Raw genomic sequence first — 22,533 nt, forward strand, 5'->3', positions numbered from 1 at the left:
GGCGATCAAACAGCCAGTGAGAGGTATGTAAAATCTTCTTTTACTTACCTCCCAGTAGGGACCTGGTCACCAATGGGTCTCCTCGGACCTATGGCAGTTATTTTGCTGGTGAAAGTCTGAGGAGAGGAAGGGAATGGGTCCAGGTAGGAAAGAGGGATAGCCCTCTTCATATGCCACAGAGATCCTTCTCCTCCTGCCCCCCAAACAACCCCTAGTTCAGCCCGCTCCCCACCCTGTTCCTCTCTAAACCACTCCATCCACCATCTTACCTGCTCCAACACAGCATCCACCAGCCACCGCCATGTATGCGGGACCTCTGTCCATCTGTGCTGGCTGCCGTAAAGCGCAAGACAGTTTTATGACACTTTTATGACAATAAAAGTACCTTTTATGACACTGCTGTGGCTTTCATAATGTGACTTTGCTGCTAAACAGTTATAATCCAGTGTTTTCCCTGTTGCTCTCTTGCAGACTGGCTTGTGGCAGTTGGACTTTAAGGCTGCAATCCTAACCACACTTTCCTGAGAGTAAGCCCCATTGAACAAAATAGGGCTTACTTCTGAGTAGACCTGGTTAGGGTTGGTTGGCAACCTTCAGTCTTGAAAGACTATGGTATAAGCCTACAGCACCCGGCATTCCCAGGCGGCCTCCCATCCAAATACTAACCAGGCCGGACCCTGCTTAGCTTCCAAGATCAGACAAGATTGAGCATGTGCAGAGTAACAGTTGCTGCCATTAGGGATTGTGCCCTAAATGTAATTGCGGCACCAGCTAACCCCACTGTGGACTGGCAATGAGCAATGGAGACTTCCCCTTACTACTGACCCTTTTTTAGTCTTTCCCAGCCACAATAAACCCTTCAATTGGTTATTTCCTATTTGAAATCTCATGGAGCTCACCAGGTGCTTCTCCATTTTATTGTCATTTAGTAGCAGTTGAGACCATTCACTATCCATCTTGAAATCTGCAACATGGAAATAATACTACTGTGCTACCTTGCAAGATTGTTGTAAAGATTGCTTAGGTACAGCTGTGAATTGCTTTGAACATTCAAAATGATGCATAAATGACTATTCTTGTGCCCAGTAATGATCTGTCTCCAGAGTTATTTTGGATTAGAGAAGAGAGGAGTTGTTACAAAAGCACAGGATATTTCCAAACAGATCTCTGGAATCCCCCTGGATTTTGCTTTTGATCAATACTGTTGCAGAGGCTGAATTGGGTGAAATGACTTCAAAGCACTTCTCTTGCTTCTGCTTTTAGGCAGGCAGCCCTTTGGAGAGAGCTTTTAGTTTTTATGGCAAGGACTGTCTGGCAGGTGCCAACTATAAGAACGCTACATTTTTTCCCCCCAATCACAGAAACAGTTTTCAGCAGAGAGAATCAGAAAACAACTTGGCCCATCAGTCTTGCAGCTCTCCAGAAGATGAATCAGTAAAGTTTGATCTACTTTCGCATCCATCACGTTGAAAGCAAAACAACAGTCCCACATTGACAACAAAAAGCCGAGTCATGATTGCAGATGTGTCCTACTTTATAGCTCAGGCTGGCTCTACAGGAATAGCTTCAAATTTGACTTAGAAGGAGTCACACCTCTAAGTGGTATAGTGAAGGCATTTGCTACCCAGGGTTGTAGTAAGTAAGTAACTAGTTGGCAACCTTCAGTCTCGAAAGACTATGGTATAAGCCTACAGCACCTGATATTCCCAGGTGGTCTCCCATCCAAGTACTAACCAGGCCTGACCCTGCTTAGCTTCCAAGATCAGACAAGATCAGGCATGTGCAGGGTACCAATCCTGAACAGTGTGTGCCAGCTTACCACCGGTGCACACTGTCACAAATGTGCAATAAGGCACGTTCGTGTGCCCTACCGCCAGGCGAGCGCTGGTGCACCACCGGTATTCTCCTCTGCAGCTGCTAAATTTTATGGAGGTCCAAATAAAGTTCTGAAGGACATTGGGCACCTGAAGGACTTTAGGCCCTCATCATTTTGACACAGAATAGATGTTTTTGAAAAGCTGAAAGGTACCATTGCTATCAGAGAGGCACTGACTAAGGAATCAAATCAACTCTGAAGATTGATTAGTGTGAACAGGCAACACCTTTCGGTTCTGTTATGAAGAAAAATGGAGCAATTGTTTTCAAGGTGACCATCCAGTGTCAGAACAAGATTCATTTCCTGGTATAAAGCAGGGACATGTGGTGGATGGGGAGGCAGGTGAGGCAGAGCCTCCCCACTGGAGACCTTCAAAAAGCTCAGAGCGCATGGGTTGTGAGTGCTTTGGGGTCACATGTCCCTAGTATAAAGTATGTTCCTTTAGCACAAGGGAGAGATTCAGCAAGCCAGATCTCGCAGAGGGCTCTCTACAAATGGAAGTTTAGCTTAGTTTAGTGTCTTTAATTTAGACCCCACCTTTCTGCAGCAAGGTGCCCTCAAGGCAGTTTTTGATCAAAATAAAGTTTTAAGTATTTCTCCTGGAATCTGAAAGATGCCCTCATTCGCGTGAGGACACCTCTTGAAGACTAAACTTGTAATTTGACTAGGAATCAGGTTGGTTGAAACACGATATAGAGCAGAATACCCTACCTAATTATAACTGTTATTGTCACTGAACATTCTGCTGGAGTGTTAATTGGGGATGTTAAATACTGCATGTTCTGTGCTCTTGAGCAGCGGTTTTCAACCAGTGTGCCAGGGGACATTGGTTTGCCGCGAATCGTCTGCAGGTGTGCCATGGGAGTTCGGGGATGGGAGGATAATTTTTTTAGTAGGGCCATTTGAGATGTGAGCCCCTCACCAGCAGCATGGCGTGCCTTTGTCAACAGCCCCCCACTAGCAGCAAAGTGTGCTCCATTTTGTCAATAATAATTTAAACAAGGATGGTGCGCCTTGATAATTTTAGCGCCTTCTCAGCGTGCCATGAGATGAAAAAGATTGAAAACCACTGCTCAGGAGGGTTCCAGCTTGTCTCTCAGATTGCAAACCCAGGCTTAGCAGGGAACATGTCAGCCTACCTGTTATCTCAGAAATGTGTTTCCCCAGAACTTATGAAGTAGGACCAGCAGATTGAATGGTATTGAGTCTGATGTAATTATCTCTGAACATTTCAATAGCTGGTCAAGAGTGGCACCAGTGTTAAGTTTGTATTATGAACATTCACGTCATCCTTGGAAACAGGAGGATCATTTTAACTAGGTTATGTACTGAAAGTTGACCGCACTGTTCTACTATTATAGGGAGACATCACCATTGTGACTTGAGATGACTATAAGTGCTAGTTCATGACGTGTCTTGCCTGAAGCAGAATACCACATAGCGCCTTCTCTCCCCCTTTTCTGTATTTCTGCTCAAATTATGCTCTGACTTCCTTCATTTGTTCAAATCGCTCCCCTTTCCTTCATTTACCATTCAGTAGACCCTTATAGCTGCTTAGAGAAGGAAATGTGAAATTATAGATTTTCATTTACTTATCTCTCTATACCAGCGGTAGCCAAATTTGCTTAACATCAGTGCCGCATACGGTAAACTTCAGATCTTTGAGAGTCGCAATATTTAAAAAGCATTTTAATTTTTAAATGTATTTGCTAACCATGAACGTTCAACTTGTGTTTTAATCCAGTGGAATCTCAGCTTGTACCAGGTAAATAATTTTAAAACTTGGAAAAAAAATTATTCACCTTTTATATTAATTGTGATGCAAAAAGGAGCTCAGCCAACATATTTACCATGAGTCATACATTATATGTCAAAGAGCTGCATGTGGCTCATGAGCCGTGGATTGGCCACCCCTGCTCTACACAAATATTAGGATATGAAACACATTTAAGGGCTGGCCCATCAGTGAGGCCACTTGAGACAGTTGATTCAGGCAGAAGCAGAATGCCATGGGGTACGCACTTTTGTCCACCCACTAACCTCCATTGTCCACCCACTAACCTCTTCTCTTCCTCCTCCCTGAATTGGATAAAGGAAGAGGGGGATGGAACAGAAAATGAAATGGAGAGGAGAGTGGTGAACTAGAGCTCTCTTCCCTTTCCAGCCTAGAGGGCAAGAGGATCAAAGGATGGACACCAGCAGGTGAGGGGGCAGCGTTTGGTGCATCACTTCAGATTCCAGGAGGTCTTTGACCAGCCCTACAAGTTCATTTTCAAACAGGCAAGTAAATGCCTCCAAATCTGCCACTTGAAGTGGCCAATTTCACTCTGTTCCGCTCCTGTAATGAGATCCAGGATTAGATCTAGGATTAAATCTGCCTCCCGTCCGAGTCTCTTACACTTGGCGGAGTCTGACCTGTATCTGAAGGTCCTGCCTTCTGAGTTCTGCCCCAGTGTTCTAACCTGACTCCATTATCAAAGCTGGACTTGTGCTTTCAGCCCACTGTGCTTTTGGTTGCCTTTCAGGTCATTGCAGACAGGAAGGAAATTGCCTGGAGTTCTCTTGGTGTGTTCACAACGTTGGCATAATCTTAGAATTCTGCTTCTTCTCCATCTCCTCCATCTCCTGCATTCTTGTCCCATTGTTGAGTCCTTCTGTGACACCAAATATAATACTATTTAACGAGCAGAAACAGAACGTCCCACACAACTGCAACCTAAAGTGAAGTCCCTGTGACAATGTACCCAAAGTACATACTGATAGAATGAACATTAGTTTCAAGTCTGTTAAGATGAGCTACGTGTAGGAAAAAGCATGATCGATTGCCAGGTGTCTATTTTGTTAGTTACATTCATTGGGAAGTCAGTAAACGATCAGCTTTTCAGCACAAGTACTCCTGAGTGAACAGACCCCCTGCACATTCACACATTACATTTGTGATACACACAGAGCTGTCAATCACATTGGCTCTTGCCTGACCCTCCTTCTCTCCCCATCTTACCTGTAATGTCGGAGACCAAAAAAATTGGGAGACAAAAATCAAACAAAGCAGCCTGCCAGTTGGGAAAGGTTCAAGGGGCCCTTGTTTTGTTCAGGGGACTCTCCAAAGTAGGGTGATTTGGTTCCAAGTGCAATTTTATCCATATTGAACACTCACCCCTATTTTATATATACTTCATTTTCCTGTGTAGATATTATTTCTAGGACAGCAATTTTCAACCTTTTCCACCTCATGGCACACTGACAAGGTGCTAAAATTGTCATGGCACACTGCACTGTCTGCTGGTGGCACATATCTCCCAAAGGCTCTACTATTATATGACCCTCCCCCAAAGTCCCGCCACACACCTGTGAACAATTTGTGGCCCACCAATGTGCTGCAGCAAAGTGATTGAAAACTGCAGCTCAAGGACCATCAGTGTGCTAGACTAGTCAGTTCATTGGTTCAGATTAGCTCTGCTTCCAGCTAGAGTTTTGCTGATGTGGCAAAGGAACACACCTGTTACATGGTCGGTGGTGTAGCTAGAAGGGGTGTAAAGCATTAAGTTTTGCAGAGAGCCTCACAGCAGTGTGCAACAAGCCGCTCCCCCTCCTCTTCGGAGCTGTTCCAGGTGAGGGGAGCAAAACACAGGTGTACACCTTCATTTTGCTTTCCCCCCACCTGGAAATGCTCCAAAGGGGAGGGGGAGGGCCCCTTGTACGCTGTCTGCTCCCTGCAAAATTTAGTGCTTTGTGCCTCTTCTATATATGCCAATGCGCAGTGTAGGTTTTGGGTTAAGTAATTTTCTATTCTTTCTTAGAATTTGTCTATTATGTTAGTCAAATACCAGAGAAAATGCTGCTTCTCTCCCTTATCCCCCCTCCCAAGGGTGGTATCCCTAAGTGGGGTTCCAAGAGTGATGATGACCTTTGCAAATGCATCTGGAATCCCTCAGGGGAGAAAATAGTGTTAGGGAGTGATTTGGAGTTGATCAATGGCTGATGAGTGGTAAAAAAAGGGGACTCCTCTCCCTTCCCGCTGCTTCTTTGTTTGAAATTGCACCTTGCAAAAGCTGCTTTTCAGTTAAAAACTCGCCACCAGGGAGTACGTAAAATATGATTGGCTTCTGAGATTTGAGGATATGCTAATGCCGGAGGTAAGACCTGGTGATCTGTGCAGCTGTTGTCATGACGCGCCGCCCACGCTGTTCATTAATTTCCAGAGCGATTGCTGTGCAACGGGGCTCGCTTATGCAATATGCAAGCACTCCATCCTCCTCTAACTGTATCAGTGTCACCGTTAGGGAGGTGGCAGGAAATCTCAGCCCCTGGTTACACCACAGCCATCAGCCAATGCAGGGTCATTCCTGCCCGTCTGACATTTATGCTATAGGTTCATCACTCTTCAGCATATACGGAGATGCTATGCAGAAATGAGCCACTGTGCAAGTCTCTTTGAAGTCAGTGGCAAATCCTAAAAATGCCACTCAATTAAACGTGAGAATCCAAGCAAATGAAAACCTTCTTCTTTGCGATCTCCTGTTCTTTGCCTTGGTGAATTCTATTTTCGTGATTACATAAGGCCTGCTGCCGAAAACAAGGACTGCAGGGGAACTCCACAGAAATCTGTTGGCTTTAGTTGCAGCATGGGAGGTTAAAACAACAAGGACTAACACCGGGCACTTCCCATGCCAGCTGCAATGGCATGAATGGAACATAACCGGCTTTTCGTGGATGCTCTGTGGGTTAGAATGCGCTCATTCTGTCGCTCACCTGTGATTCTGTTCAGGCTTTGCACATCTCCCAGAGGTGTAACTAGAAGCTCCGGCACCAGAGACCCTGTCAGTGTAATGACAGTGTGATGTCACTTCCGGGTTCTCCATGGAGGAGGAGGTGCTGGCAGCTTTGCACAAACCATTCCTTTTCCTGTGGAGGCTCCCCTTTGGGAATGGGGAGGCGGCACGAAGCTACCAGCACCTCCTCCCCTGCAGAGATTCCAGAACTGCCTTGCACATTGCACCCTCTGGCATAGTGCCCGGAGCAGGTGCCCCTCAGGCTCCACCCTAGTTACACCTCTAACTCCTGCCACCACTGGCTCCACCTTTTAAAAGTTCATGTCAGAAATAAGTCACACCAAGATTGCCGTGTGCTCACACCTGCTTAGGGCTGGCCCAAGACCTCCTGATGCCTGAGGTGGCAAGTCAAATGCTATCCCCCTCCTTGCCTGGAGATATGTCAACCTCTGCTCATCCCACTCTCCACAGTTCTAGCTCCCTACAGATTTCCTCTTCCTCCCTGTCCCCCTTTTCTAATCCAGGGAGGAGGGATGGTGGAGGCAAATCGGTGGACAGAGATGGGTACCCCCCACACCAGTCTGATGCCTGAGGAGACTGCTTCAGTTGGCCTCATGGATGGGCCAACCCTGCACTTGCTATCCTATTTGTAGACATTTAAGGAAGGAAGGAACTGGACCTAGCATGGATTGAGCTCCATTGCTCCCATTCTTTGCTGGGGACCACTGGCACAGCACCTCTGGTGCCAATGGAGCAGTGCCAACTTTCTCTACCAGAAAAGGTTAGCAAATGTTTTGCAAGATTCCCATAGAGGAGGTGGCAGCTGAAAAATGCTGCCGGCTGAACTGCGTCCAAGACAGGGGCCTGTCAAAATCTTTTAATGTTAACAGCGGGAGGAGGAACTGGGCAGCCGGCACAGCCTTTCATGCCAAATGCATTTCCAAGGAGATAAAAGTAAGATTAACATATAATGATTTTGCAGAGCCCTTCATAATTCTGGTGATGCGAAAGGCCTTTCGAACCACATAATAACCCAGCAATTTTCTGTATGTTGCGAGGACCATTTCAAAAAACCCCACAGAGTAATCCTAATGACAGGGAATGAGAGCTTTGCATTCCCCTATAGTACTCATGGCAAGGGCACCATGTATACTAGGACCCAAAGGGGCTACAGACTTCACTCTTATTATTCTATATCAGGAGTGTCCAAAGTTTTTGGCAGGAGGGCCACATCATCTCTCTGACACTGTGTCGGGGGCTGGGGAAAAAAAAAGAATTAATTTACATTTAAAATTTGAATAAATTTACATAGGTTTACATAAATTAATATACTAGAGGTGCAACTTATATGAATGAATGAAGGTCTTGCAATAGCTCAAGGCCTGTAAAAGGCCTTGCACAAAGCAAGGCTGGCCTTTCCTTTGCTGCTGCTACTGCATCACAGGCGTGAAACAGCAAGCAGTGGAGGAAGCCCTCATCCCACAGCTCATGCGAGAGGTCAAACAGTCGCCCTCATGCTGAGAGCAGCTGTGTCGGGCCAGTGCAGGCTCCAACAAATCTCCGGAGGGCCAGAGGTTCATTGGAGACTGGGGGCTCCCTGAGGGCCGCATTGAGAGGCCTTGAGGGCCACATGTGGCCCCAGGGCCGGGGTTTGGGCACCCCTGTTCTATATGAATAGTTTCCAGCAGAAGAGCTGGATTCCTTTTCTCTTTACCACATCAAGTCTCAAACTTTCTGAATATCCCCATGCATACCTATCATACACAGGACCTCTTCATCTGAAAAGACCCTCACCGAGTGTGTGTCCTCTGATCCTGTCCAAGGACCGGATGATCCTTGTGGCACATTTTCCATCAAGCTGGTGAGGGATGCTGTCTGTCAATATTCAAAACATTTCTTTTGAATTCCAGGAATTAACCGCTGATGGCCACAAGCTGCTTTGCATCTCCCTGTGCATACAATGTGCAGGACAAAATGTTCCACTCAGGAGCGTAGCTAGAGGGGGTGCAAAGCACTAACTTTGCCCGGGAGCTTCCCTGTGATGCGCAAGTGGCCCCTCTCGCTCCCTTTCCGAGCCATTCTGGGTGGGGGAGCAAAGCAGAAGTGTATGGAGTTTTCATTGATAACTTCTTGAAAATACAGGAGTAGAGAGAGGGCAGGGGATATGGGGGATATGGGGAAGACTGATCTGGGGCATTTGGTGGGCCATTGTGAGATACAGGAAGCTGGACTCGATGGGCCTATGGCCTGATCCAGTGGGGCTGTTCTTATGTTCTTAAACTACAATTGCCGGGAGGCCTTGCAGGTCTTCTTGTTGTCTGGTGTGCTCCCTGGGGCATTTGGTGGGCCGCTGTGAGATATAGGAAGCTGGACTAGATGGGCCTATGGCCTGATCCAGTGGGGCTGTTCTTATGCTCTTAAACTACAATTCCCAGGAGGCCTTGCAGGTCTCTTGTTATCTGGTGTGCTCCCTGGGGCATTTGGTGGGCTGCTGTGAGATACAGGTAGCTGGACTAGATGGGCCTGTGGCCTGATCCAGTGGGGCTCTTCTTATGTTCTTATGATGGGGTGGGAGTATTTTGTACCTGTTTCCACTGCTCCAGGACTCTTAAACAAAGAAAGAAAACTGCTGTGTCCCTGTTTTCAGTAACCTGCATGCAAGAGGCCAGTGGCATTTGAATGGGCCTTTTATTTGCTATCTCCATGGTGGCACAGGAGCAACAGCTCAGTGGATAAATAATGCAATGCAGCCAGTCGAGGTGCTAAACATGGCAATACCCAGTACACAAGTATAACCATCCTAGCTGCAGTTCAAAGGGTGTTAATAGGGAACTGACATGTTCCTTTTCAGGGCAAAACTCACAGGGAAGAAGTGGCAAGCAAAGGGAAGGGCTTAAACTTGCTTCTGCAAAGCAATCATCCCCCACCCCTACCCCACAAATGCCCTCGATGCCACTGTTGTCATTTTTCCCTGGCCAGATTCCAAAACCATAGAGAAAAATGGCTTTGAATAGAATCTGCAGTGGAGAATGGAGGGGGGGTGGGTACAAGAGAGGTCAACTCCCCTCCCCCTCCCCAATTCTCCCCTATAAATGCTTCCTCTGCCCCTGCATTTTTGTTACCTTTCAAACGTAAGTTTGCAAAGATAACACAGGCCAACGCACATTTTGCCTCCTTAAATGTTACACCAATTCCTGGGTATATTTGGGGTGCTGATTCCGAAAATGGCATCCGTTTTGCCCTATCACGTCTAGTTTTGGCGGCACGGCATGGCCTCTTTAGTGAATGGTTCAAGCAACTTCCTCACGAGGAAGCCTACACCATGGATTCCTCATGAGGAAGCTGCTTGAACCATTCACTAATGAAGCTATACTATATCTCCAAAACTAGACGTGATAGGGCAAAACGGATGCCATTTTTGGAATCGGCACCTCAAATTCATATCAATCCACCATAGAGTTTGGGAAAAACTTTTCTGACCCTCAATTTTGTAGGCCTGCGTAATGGTCAGACTCATGGGCAGGCAACTGAAAGCCAGAGGGTTTTTAATATGCAGCTAAGCAATTATGAGTAGTGCCTGAACACGGCGCAGACGAGGAGGAAGGCAGGGTCCTGGCAGGCTTGCAGGGGTGCATGACACAATGTGCTGGGGGGCAGGCAATGGAATTCAGCACTGCCTCAGGCATCCAATCAGCTTAGGCTGCCCCATATGTTGCTGAAGCCCAAACTACACATTAGGACAAACGCGTGGCCACCACCATGTTGCATCTCCTCTTCCAGCCGCTTCAGTGGTCAGCACTGAGTGACAGCACAATCTGGTGCTGGCAGTGGTGGTGGAACATGTACATGCGCTGTTGCAAACATGTGCCAGTCTGCTGGTGTGAGTCGACAGTCTGGGCCCGCTGGAGAAGATAAGGTCTCTGCAGGCCAGCTCAAGGGCGGGGGAAAGGGGTGTAATGGGGCAAGTGGGAGGGGGTGGATCAGTCCAGGGAGGGGGTGGGGATGGTGGCGGAGGCTTCCACCATTTCCTATCCCCTCTCCTGGGCTGGAAAATGTTGAGAAGACTGATGTCATATTGTGTCAGATGGACCTGCTGAACATTCTTCACAATATCTAGTTGATGGTACGGGCAGAATCTGAATCTTGATCTCCCTGTGCCACTTTTAAATGGAGATCATAATAGATTACTGTACAGCATAAATTAAATCTGCTAGTATAGTCCTGAAGGACACGTGTGTGTGTGTGTGTGTGTGTGTGTGTGTGAGAGAGAGAGAGAGAGAGAGAGAGAGATACAGCACTAGTTGGCTATTCTAAGCATCTTTAATTCAGCTGAATTTTAAATTTTACTGCAACCAAATCAGCTCCTTCTAATTAAGCAAATATCTCTGCAAATGAATAATGAAGGATTTTATACTAAAATTTTTAATATCTGAGTAACTAAAGGCAGTGTTTGTGCAATGAGGGATTACATGTTCAGGTCTTAAGCATTAAAGATGTAACATCTGCTTAAAATATAGCAAGCTGCCTTCTTTTATGATGTGACTTGCTACAATCGCTTAATTAAGTGATGCTTTTGTAGGATTTACCTGCAGCACTTGTTGAACAATTTCTACAAATCCCACTCTAGGCACAGGAATGTTAACAACTGTCAGAAAGAGTTCCTTCATGAGCGTTTTAACTGAAATGGGGTAGAGGCCCAACTAATAATGCAGAGGGAGGGGTGGAGGAATCTGAAAATGTGGGTTGGGACAAATGAGACAATCACAGGCAATGCCAGGGGGACTGAAGAGGCCAGCATCCCCCCCAAATCGTCTGACCCCCTCACTCTCCCTCTAACGCTAGACCTCTGTGTAGCTTGAAGGAAAGGCACTTTTCACATGCTCAGAATGTTTTTCTTTATTATCAACCCCCACCATATACCCCCCAAAGAGCAGTTTCCCGTGGATTCACTTCAATTTATGTTTACAGTGGGATCATTAATGTGAAATATACCATTATTGAGAGAGAAAGAGAGCGAGAGCGAGAGAGAGAGTCTATTTTTTCTTCATTGGTGCTCATCATTATCCTTGAACAATGTAACCCAAAGAACTTATCCTCACCCCATCATACAGTGTCCAGGCACAACCACTTCCTCCCCCAAGATCTTTTGTCCTTTTTTCCCTCCCCTGCATCTTACATCTTCTTTGCAAGATAACAGTTGCTTATTATCTTGTTAGCCAGCATGTGCACACCCAAACTTTTGCCCCTAGCCCGTAACGCCTGTGACGTCTTGCTTTCCATAATCAGAAAGTGGATGTACTACTTCTAGTATCCCTTATCTGAACTGCTTGGGATGGGAAGGCATCTGGATTTTAGATTTGTGTGGATTTCGGCATAAATATAATCAAAAATGCTTTCTTTTACTCCTTTCACTGTTACCCATATGGGTGTCTGTTGGCATCTGACATTTTTCAACAATTTCTGTGCAGGTGTGAGTCGAAGGTCACACCACAGAGCAGAGAACAGAACTTACAGCCTGTACCTGCACTGCATGTGGGAACAATCACAAGACCTTCCAGTGTTCACATTACAGAAAGTTGTTTTTTTTTTTTTAATCTTGGACAAAAATGTCTAGATTTCAGAATAGTCTGGATTTCAGATGTCTGGATAAGGGATTATCTGCCTGTAGAAAGCAGTTCTTTTTTCTCCTTCCAGTATGCTTGGGTCGCATTCTAGCATGCTCACTTTGCAAGCAATTTGAATTACAAACTTGGAGCTAGAAAAGATGGCACCATATAAATGCCTCCATGCATTTATTTGTACTGGCAGGAACATGGTGGCCTCCATACATTATGGTGACAACCTCCACGCATTTGATTTCAATGACTCCTGTATGACATGCTAGTTTGTCGTGTTTTTTTTTAATGAACTGTGCTAGAAGCATGCTTAAGGCATGTCACAGAATCAAGAAATGTATGAACGACCCTGGCTATGTCACTTTTCCTATTTCCTATCCGAAAAACGAACACAGCCAGGATCATTCATACGTTTGCTTGATTCTGATCTTCCTGTTTATGTTAGACCTCTTGGGATGGGGGAAAAGGGCTTGCAGAAAACACATACCCAACAGAGTCAACTGAATTTCAGTTAAATCTAATTTAGCAACATTTTACAATGCTCTTATTCCTTCTTCCCTTTCTAGGGAAATCTCCCACTAGCAAAGTATCCTGGAGTCTTAATCAGCTCTTTCTTGGGCATCAGTAATTTCCTGAGGTGCCAACCAGTATGCTGCAGGTTAGAAAGGAGTTAGTTATGATTACGAATATTGGCTGACAACAACCCATCACGTAATTTCATAACAATATTAATCATTTACTCTGTCTCAATTGATTAAATGCTAGGCGTTAAAGCATACTTTTTTTCCTGATCTTCTTCAGATTACTGTTTCTTTTTAATACATACCATTTTTTTCAACATATGGAACCGGTTGTGAGAATGTTTCCTGGCTCTGCTTCTTCTCTCCACAGAAGGACTGCACTACAGTGAACTCCTTTTTAAAAACAACCTGCCTGTATCTTTGTGTAAGGTCATCATCGTAAGATCATGTCTCTCATAATGATTGAAGCACCTAAGAGAAACATGGAAACCTTTCACAACTGCACTATGAATTCAAGCATTAATATCACAGCTGGGTAATAGCACATTAGTACGAGATCGTTACTCTTTTGTACTGCAAATCAAATGCTATGCTATATGTAAGTATACATACTATAATTCCTATGACTAAGCAAAAGAGTTTTTTTAATACAGCTATGGAACAACATCAAGATTTCCATCTGACTTCCACTTCCTTGACTATTATAGTTAGGCTGTATTGTATTTTTACAAAAGGTCACCTGACAGATGCTTTGTTATCTTTGTAGATCATTTGATACAGTTGGTAGGCATGATAGATATACAGCTCTTACTGAAGTTGTTTACTGGCTTTTGCTATGCAAAGTCCTTGTAACCCGTTACTTGAGAATGCAAGATAGGGCACTCTGGAGAAAACCTGCTTCTCACACTAAATACGATACCATAAAAACTGAGTGCCCTATCTTGCATTTAGCTCTGTGGTCTGTATCTGGGATACCAGCAGCTCTTTAAGAACACTGTGTGGATGACATATTTGAATCCTGGACTAAGTGGGTGAGTGCTTCAACTTGCACTCATTCCCAACAGTTCACAAGACTCTGGTAAGAATAGCAGGGGCTGTTTAGGGTTCCAAGATAAGAGATGCCTGCTTTTCCTAGATTAGATTCCCAGATTCCTGATTGGGTGCTACAGCTCTCAACTGAGAGTACAGGAAACTACAGGAGAAGTTCTAACACAACCAGGAATTCATTTAAATAATGGATCAAGCATCTCATTGCAAACATAACCTTTCCTCCATTGTTAAGTGCAAACAAACAGAATTTCTTCCCCAAGTCAGTGATATCATAGAGTGTGTGTGTGTGTGTGTCTGTGTGTGTGTAAATCGAAACAGTTTCTACAGTGGAACTGGTGGGGTTCGCTCATCCCTCTATGATACATTTGCATTGTAAACACTGTGTAAACTGAATATTAAGAAACCTTCTCTTTTGTTTGTCCTGTTAAAAGAGCCCCGATTCTCTAGATTTGTTTTATTGCAATGGCACAGAAAGGAGTAATTACAATGGTGTTCTGTGAAAAAAATCTGTGTATTTGTTCTTATTTATTCTACCATATTTTAATCACACTTTTCAAAGTGTCTCACAGCAGCCAAAACATGAAACACAGGCCTTGCCAGCAGGCTTATGAACTAGAGACAAGACACACAAGGCAAGGGAGGTAGAGAGTCAAGGTGTTCTTGCTAGTGTTCTTGCTTAGACAGAAAAAAGAATGCAACTACCTGGTGTCCCTTTGTCCTCTTACTGGTGGCAGAAGTCAGAAGGTCACTTCTGCATTGTGAACCATAATTCCAATGTACTACATTATGAAGTGCACAGAGTTTACTGCCAGAGTGGACTCTGACCAGAAAGCTTGTAGGAAGTTATGCAAGTGATTCAAAGGGCTACCCATCCTGTTTTTCCCATTGCCCTTTCCTGTCCTCCCCTTCTGTGTCAACAGTGTCACCAGGCTGCATCAGATGATAACAGCAGTCACCACCACAATGTACTGCCTCTTCTAAATTGGCTCACAACTGTGTTGTCGCATGGGCATACTGGTCTTTGTAGCAGGTCTTATATGCTTTCTTTGCAGAAGTACTTGTGAGCAAGTAAGATCCATTGAAATCCAGGGATCTTACATCCCAGTAAACTCTTTCAGGATATGGTTGTAGCATATTTTCAAATCATTCTTCTATCTGTTTGTGGGAGAGGTATGTTTTGATTTAAAAACCAACCTGATAAGCCATTTGCAAATAGTTGGACAAAGCCTTGGTCTATATGGTATATACCAGCTTGGCTGCTTCCACCTTATTTGCTCTCTCTGGGGCTATAAAAATAGATTTCTGCTGGATATTTGCTATCAGCACTGGCATCTGATAGCCAGAGTATCAGAAAGAAATGCTTCCATCGGCATTTCTGACACTTTGGAAAAGCTGCTGAGTAAAACCCAGTCTGCTACGTTGATGTTGGAAGTTCTAATGATTCAACAGGACAAGCTGCAGCTTAATATAGCAGCAATTTCATTCAAACACAACATGCACAGAGAAAAAATCTCACTGCTTCAGGTGGCAATGGACAGTATAGATGAACAGGGTGCAGTTCCTGTTCCACCACATAACATAAACCTCTGTGTCTCTGGATTTTTACACTGTTGTGCAGTCATGGCCCTGGGTCTCTTGCTTTGTTGTGGGCCTAGGATGATAACAGCAGGCTGAATGTTATCCTTTTTGTTATCCTGTAAAGGACGGCATTTACAGTCCTTTACAGCAGTCTGAGAGAGACTTCTCTGTGGTGGCATCCAGTGTACGGAAATATCTGAGGCAGTGTTCCATTGCCAGGTAAAAATATTTCTATTTCAACAAGTGTTTTTGAGTTCTTTAGGTTTTGTTCTTTCATGGTTGCTGTTGATGATGAACTGTTGTCACTTATGCCACTTTGAGTAAAGTGAACTTTAGTTACAGTGCATGTCTTCTCAGAAGTAAGTCCCTGGGACTTATTCCCAGGTGAGCTTATATCAGATTGTTGCCTTAGGGCCCAATCCTAAACAGAGCACATTGGCTTACCGCCGCTGTGCACTGTTGCAAACATGCCATAAGGCATGCCTGCGGTCCTCAGTACCAGTCCAATGCCAGTGCTAGCTCAGTACCAGCTGGTGCTGGGCTAGCACCGGTGGACTGCCTCTGCTTCGCCACTCTGTGTTCATGACAACTGCTGGGTTGTGGAGAGCTAGGTGGGGGTGGGAAGGTGGGGAGGAGGCGTTCCAGGGTGGGAGGAGGTGGGAGAGGGCAGGGAGAGGGTGGGGAGGAGGCATGCCGGGGAGGGAGTGGGGTGGGAGGCGGGACAGCTCCACCGGATCCTGAGTTTCTGTGTCAGGCCACCAGCCCAACGTGGAAACTCTTGATTCGACACCAACCCTTGGGTTGCTGTAGAATCAAGTAGCCCCATTGTGGGGCTACTGACCTTACTGGGGGAAGGAGATGAAAGTTGCCTTCTCCCAAGGAGCTACTATCACCGCACGGGTTGCGCTCGGGATGCAGTGGCAGCCATTTTTGGCGCTGCTGCAGCCTTGTCTGCCGGGTAGCTCAGGACTGGGCTGTTAGTCACCATGAAGACCTTCAAAATTGAAAGGGAAAGTGAGATATACACTTTTTAAAATAAATGAATAAAATAGCTTCTAGGGTTGATCTCTCTTAAGTTTGTGGAAGGCATACACTAAGTCCCCTAAGTACATACAGGTTAGATTGCAGGGGTCTGTATGAAAGTTGACATGTATATATGTGGAAACACCCAGTTCTTGCTAGCCCAGCACTATCATGCCTATGTAAAAGCACCACCAAAAGATGTACTGCATCTGTGCAAAAGCACTGACTGAGACATCTGTGTACTATGTGCAATTGGTATCATTTTTACTCTTCTGAAAAGAACTGCATTAGATAGTGCAAACAAAGCCCTACTTTGTCACACGTAGCTTGTTCTCTAAGATGCCATGTAGTTAACTTGCATGTAACTTGTAATTACCAAGCTGATTCTGAAACAAGAGGAGGGGCATTTGTCCATCCATCCCAAAGTATATCTAATGTAAACAACTTGTGACATGACATCATTGCAGTATGAAACTTCCTCTCCCCACCAACCAATTATATGAAGCAATGGGTTGGAGTATGTAGAGTATTCAATATTTTATTTAAGGTAAAGACCAGGGGGAAAACTACACTCAGAGGTATAATCTTGTCTTCGTAACAATTCTGTAAAAGTAAATCCTACCTTAATACAAAACTCCATGTGAGAATAACCTTCAGTATATAAAAAACCATTTCACTATTTTACCAGTAGCTTCTTAGAAGAAAATAAGCATCAAAGACAGTGAATTTTCTAAAGCAATCCTGCAGTTTGACTTAAAGTTATTGGCTTTCCCACAAGATGCATAGGGATATTTTAAACCCATTTTCGCCCAAACCACAAGTGTACTCATTTGATCCCTATTGCATATGTGCAAAGTTGGATAGAAATTGCTTAACTTAATGCATATATTATACATTGGTTGATCTGGGTCAGGCAAATATACTTTATTCTGTGGAGAAGGGAACATAACGCTAATCTAAATAAGATTCATAGCAGCAAAATATCTCCCAGCCCCATAAGAGATGCAATGCTGGAAGGCTGAGATGACAGTATTAAGAATACATTGGAATGCGACAGTTCATAGTCACAAAAATGAAGCAAAAAGGCAACAGAATTAATCAACTTTCCCCAAAGAGATTCTGCTTGATAATAGCAATTAATAATTCATGCCCACAGCACATGATATGGTAAGAGTTTCCACATCAGAGAGAGCAAGAAAAAGAAGCAGCATTCGATAAGCTGGGATAAAGATAGGAACGGATCCAGTATGCTTTAAAAGGTGAACTTTCTGCACAATCAAATGAGAATTACACCTGAGTAAGAGGTGAACCACATACACTTACAGCCCAATACTATTCCGGATTGGGCTGTCATGCACAGTCATTTAGGACAGTGGAAGAGGCTTCTGCTATTATAAAATGGAAAGCTGGTGTGTGTCCTGGTGCAGGTGTGGCCTGCTTCTGAGTCACCACAGATATGCTTTATGGCATGTTTGTGATGCTCAGGAGGTGGCAAAGGGGGCCTGCACTAGCACAACTCCAAGTTAGGACTGCACTCTCAGGGGTCTGCAGACATCCACTGGACATGTGCATGCTGGGATTGTTCCACACATCACTTTAATTGCTTCCCTAGATGTTTGAGTGTTGCAGGTTTTCTTCTCTAAAGTATGTGAGGATTAGAGTTCATTAAAACATGTGGACCTTTTTTGATACCTTGCATATTTATTTATTTAAATAATTTCTATCCCCCATCTACCACACATGGGGGCACCCAGGTTGCTTACAACATAAAAAAACACAAGTAAAAGATTAACACAATCTAAAACATTGAAACCTAAAATCAATCAGACCCCAATGGATCATGCTATTAAAATCACATTCATTTAAAAAGTGCCAGCCCATTGTGTCAACAGCTAAAAACCTCTTTGAACATTCTTTCCTTACGTCAACTGGTTACCTAACAATCTGTGAGCTGATGCTTCTATCCCTGGTTTGCTATCATTTCAACTGGACATATAAACTAATTCTGTCTGCTTCTCTACTACGCTGAAGTTAGTTGCACTGACCTGATTTTTTTTTTTTATGAATTATTTTCAGTTTACTGATTCCACCTGCAGTAAGTTGGACAGTACTAAACCTATATTGCTCTTGATCCTGCCACAAAGCAAACGCTATTTTTCACAGCATGATTTACAGCCCAATCCTGAGCTGCCCGGCGCGCCCAGGCTCGGCAGCACCAAGAACGACTGCCACTGGATCCTGCGCACATCAGGCTACTGCAGGCAGCACCTTGGGAGAAGGGGACTTTCGTAAGTAAGTAAGGTAAGCAGCCCCGCAATGGGGCTACTCACTTTACTGCTGGCAAAGGCATTCATGTAGGGCACCGAGCTCCACACAAACACCTTGGATCCGGTGAAGCGGAGCTCCATGGACGCGCTTCCTGCCCTCCCTCCGGCATGCCTTACGGAACATTTGCAAAAGTGCGCAGTGGCACAAACCCTCTTAGTTGAGCTCATTTTAATCAGAATGAAGAGCTGAAGTGGTAATTGATGAACTTCTGCAGTGTATTAATCTGTGCACTTCATACAGATGGCCTTGGGAGAGGTCCATGTTGAATTGAACTGAAGCTGCCTTAGATATGAGTTTCCCAGGGAAAAAGACAGAATGGAGAAGTTGCTTGGAGTAAGTCTGAGTTTGTCTCAGTCCACTTGAACCCTCTGTATGAGGGGAGCCTCAGGAACCAGATCCACCACTATTGCTCCAGCCTGAGGACATTACTTTGCTCCTTTCCTTGGATTCTGAGGACTTCTTTGAGGGACCTGAACAGGAGCCCACATCCCCCCTGCACCATCAGAGGTAGCACTTACAGTTCCTTGCTGGAACAAGGCTGAACCCTTCGGACTATGGCACCCAGCTGCATCCCTGCTTCCCCTTGGAGCTGTCTGGGATCCTGACCAGGATGTGCTTTGGACCAATTATCAACCTCACTTGCTACTGCAACTGAAACAGGATACCCCTGAACACTCAGTACCAACATAAGTGGTGGAGTCAAACATGCCATAAGGGGAAGGGGGAGCAACTTCTAAAGCACTCCCACAGCCACGCTCGATGAGGTTCTTGGTGTACTTTGGGGGCCAAGGGGGAGTACAGTACTGTCTCCCTAGCGCAGCGCCTGGGGTATTTGCGTCTCTTGCCCCCTTGGGTATGCCACTGCTTCATAATGTCTAAAAATAGCTATCGCAGCCCACTTCCGGTTTCCTTGTAACTACCTTGTAACTCCTTTCTCTTTGGCTGGAGATGAAAGTTGTGAGTCAATGTTTCAATTTTTAAAAAGCCCAAATGATGCTGAAGACAACTGTCTTTCCATGACACTCTTCCCTCCAAACTCAAGTTTGTGCAGGCTGGATGTAGGGGAAAGGCATTCAGCACAGCTCACAGATCATGTCAACATCATTACTTCAAAAGACTATACAGTAGTTAGTAATTACCATTACTTCATAAACTCCAGAGCTAAAAACTGAAAGCTTGTTCTGATACTGAGTCCAACCACAAATTAAAGTATGGTGAAGTAGGTCAAGGAACCTTGTACTTAATTATTCCAAAGAGATGAGGTTGGGCTCAACCCTCCCTGGAAGCCAAACCACTCTGACCTGGAAGTAATGCCTCCTAAATCTCAGATGTGGTGAGGCTGCCTGCCATTTTTCAAGGGATGAAGGGAAGGCACTTTCGGTACACTCAAAAGCATTCAGATAAAGGTTTAAAAATGTTTAAGGTACTTCTACACCAGACAGGTGAAATTTAGTCCATGTGTAATTCAAGATACCCCAATTATTGGAAAAAAATCTGAAATGACCACTCAGTTTGAGTGGATGTCCCTTGGTTCTGTGTTGTGTGAGAGCGAAAAGAACATCCCTCTATCCACCCCTGCATCCCCTGAGCAATCCCATAATTCAATGGGATTAACTCATGGGTAAGTGTGTACACAGGATTGTAACATAAGACTACAATCCTATGCACATTTTCCCAAGAGTAAGCCCCACTGAAGATAGTGGAACTTACTCCTGAGTTGACAAGCATAAATTTGTGCTCTTAGGGCCCAATCCTAAACACGCTTAGCACCAGTGCCGAGCTCCAGTGCCAGTGCTGGGTGTCACAAGTGTGCCATAAGACACATCTACAGCACCCAGAGAAGAGGGGTCATGGGTGTTGAGCCTCAGTACTGCGTGGAGGGCCACCTGGTGGTCCAGTAGTGCCAACCGGTTTGGGGGGGAGGTGGGGAGTGGGCGGAATGGGGAGGAGGGATGACAGGCTGAGGAACCGGGGTGGGAGGGGGGTGGGAGTGGCAGAGCCCTGCTCTGCTGGGTCCTGAACTACATGTCAGGCCAGAAAGTCTGACACGGAGTCTCTCAAGTCTGTGCTGGCAAAACAGCTAGATCAGACTTGAGAAACCCCATTGCAGGGCTTGGGGGTTTTCCTGGGGGAAGGGAACAAAAGTCCCCTTTCCCTGATGAGGCCTCAGTGGTGCTGCTAGATGCAACCATAGCTGATTTGGCACTGCTGCACCTAGTGGAGCCACTGGCTTTAGGATTGGGTTGACCATCTCCCTGCCCTGTTGTAACAGGCCTAAGTAAACATAACTGGAATCATCGCCTATTCTTCCCCTGCCTCCACCTCTCCGTCTGTTATGTCTTGTGTCAGAACTGTGTAATGTGGAGCCTGGACAAACAAACTGGACAGACACCAGAGACCTGTAAGTGGTACAAATATAATTTTTGTTATCATCAAATTGGACAGAAGTTCAAACACTCTAATTGCCTTCCCTAAATCTGCCAAAATCTCTTCCTGGGGTAACTAATCCTTTTTATCATCTCCTTTTTCAACTGCTCTTTCCAACCATCCATCTCTCTCAATGTAGCAGTGACCTGTCAATCACTGTGACTGGGAGGTCTCTGTTACAGTGTATCACTGCTACAGGGATAGACCCAGGAGAAAGAGAGAGAGAGTGCTGACAAACTTACAGTACAACACTTAACACTGTTACACTTACAACAACCTTAACAGTAGTGAGAGCTCTTGGCATCATGGCAACAACTGGCCTTAGGAGCTGCCAGATTGGAAACATTTTTTGCAAGGCCCTGGGTTCTCACCTAAGGTCTGTGAAATTTTAAGAGATATATATACAATGTTCGCTACAGCATTACAGACTTTATATCGCTACAGCAGCATGAAAAGCACTCAAAATGGATCTAAGCAAATTTAAATACAAAATTTCATGCAAGACTATAGAGCAGATTACTCTGTAAGGGGGCAGCCCTTAGGCGTGCAGCCCATTTGGGAGCAACTGGTCCAATCAGCTTAAAGCCATTTCTGCCCAAGGTTGCATATATGCAACAGGGACCAAATGTGTACATCTGTGGGCTGGGCAGATAGGAGTTAAAGCTGGCCCTGTCTCCTGTGGTGAACTTTGGACTGTAAGTGCAACAGGGCAGAGAACTGTCCTCTTGTGCTTTGTAAAGTGGCATATATTTTGATGAGGAGGACCGCACGGCTCTGAAACTTGCCGCCTTTGGCTCTGGGAGCCAGCGGGAGGGGCAGTTTACGCGGCAAGTTTCGGAGCCTTGCGGCACTTACTGCAATCCTGACTGCACCGCCAGCGCAGTAGCTGCTTATGCGTCCATCTCTCTGCCTCACACGCACCCCTTGACCGGGACGCGCTGCAGGGCTCTGTGTGGGGACAGGGTCAGCCAGGCTGGCTGTCACGCTGTGTGCTGGTGGTGGAGGCACCGACCCACCCTCTGGCTCAGCTACCGACTGCCACTGCCATTGACATGCATGGAGCCTTACAAAGCACAGGTCTCTGTCCCGAGGCGCTTACAGTACAAAGCTGGCCAGAGGAGACAGGGCCAGCTGGAGGGGCCCTCCCTGCCTGCCCCACCACAAAAGGCAGCGGCCCCCCCCTCCCGCTGGCAGGGCTGCACCAGCGCTGGGAAGCTGGACATGTCTGGCCCTCAGGCTCCTGGCCCACCCTGCCTGCCTGCCTGCCTGCCAACCGTCACCCTCACTCTCTCCCCCTCCCCCCCCCACGCGCGCTGTTGTTTGTCTGAGGGCGCACGTGGCCT

This window comes from Tiliqua scincoides, chromosome 7 (genome assembly GCF_035046505.1).
Source record: "Tiliqua scincoides isolate rTilSci1 chromosome 7, rTilSci1.hap2, whole genome shotgun sequence".
NCBI classification, from domain to species: Eukaryota; Metazoa; Chordata; class Lepidosauria; order Squamata; family Scincidae; genus Tiliqua; species Tiliqua scincoides.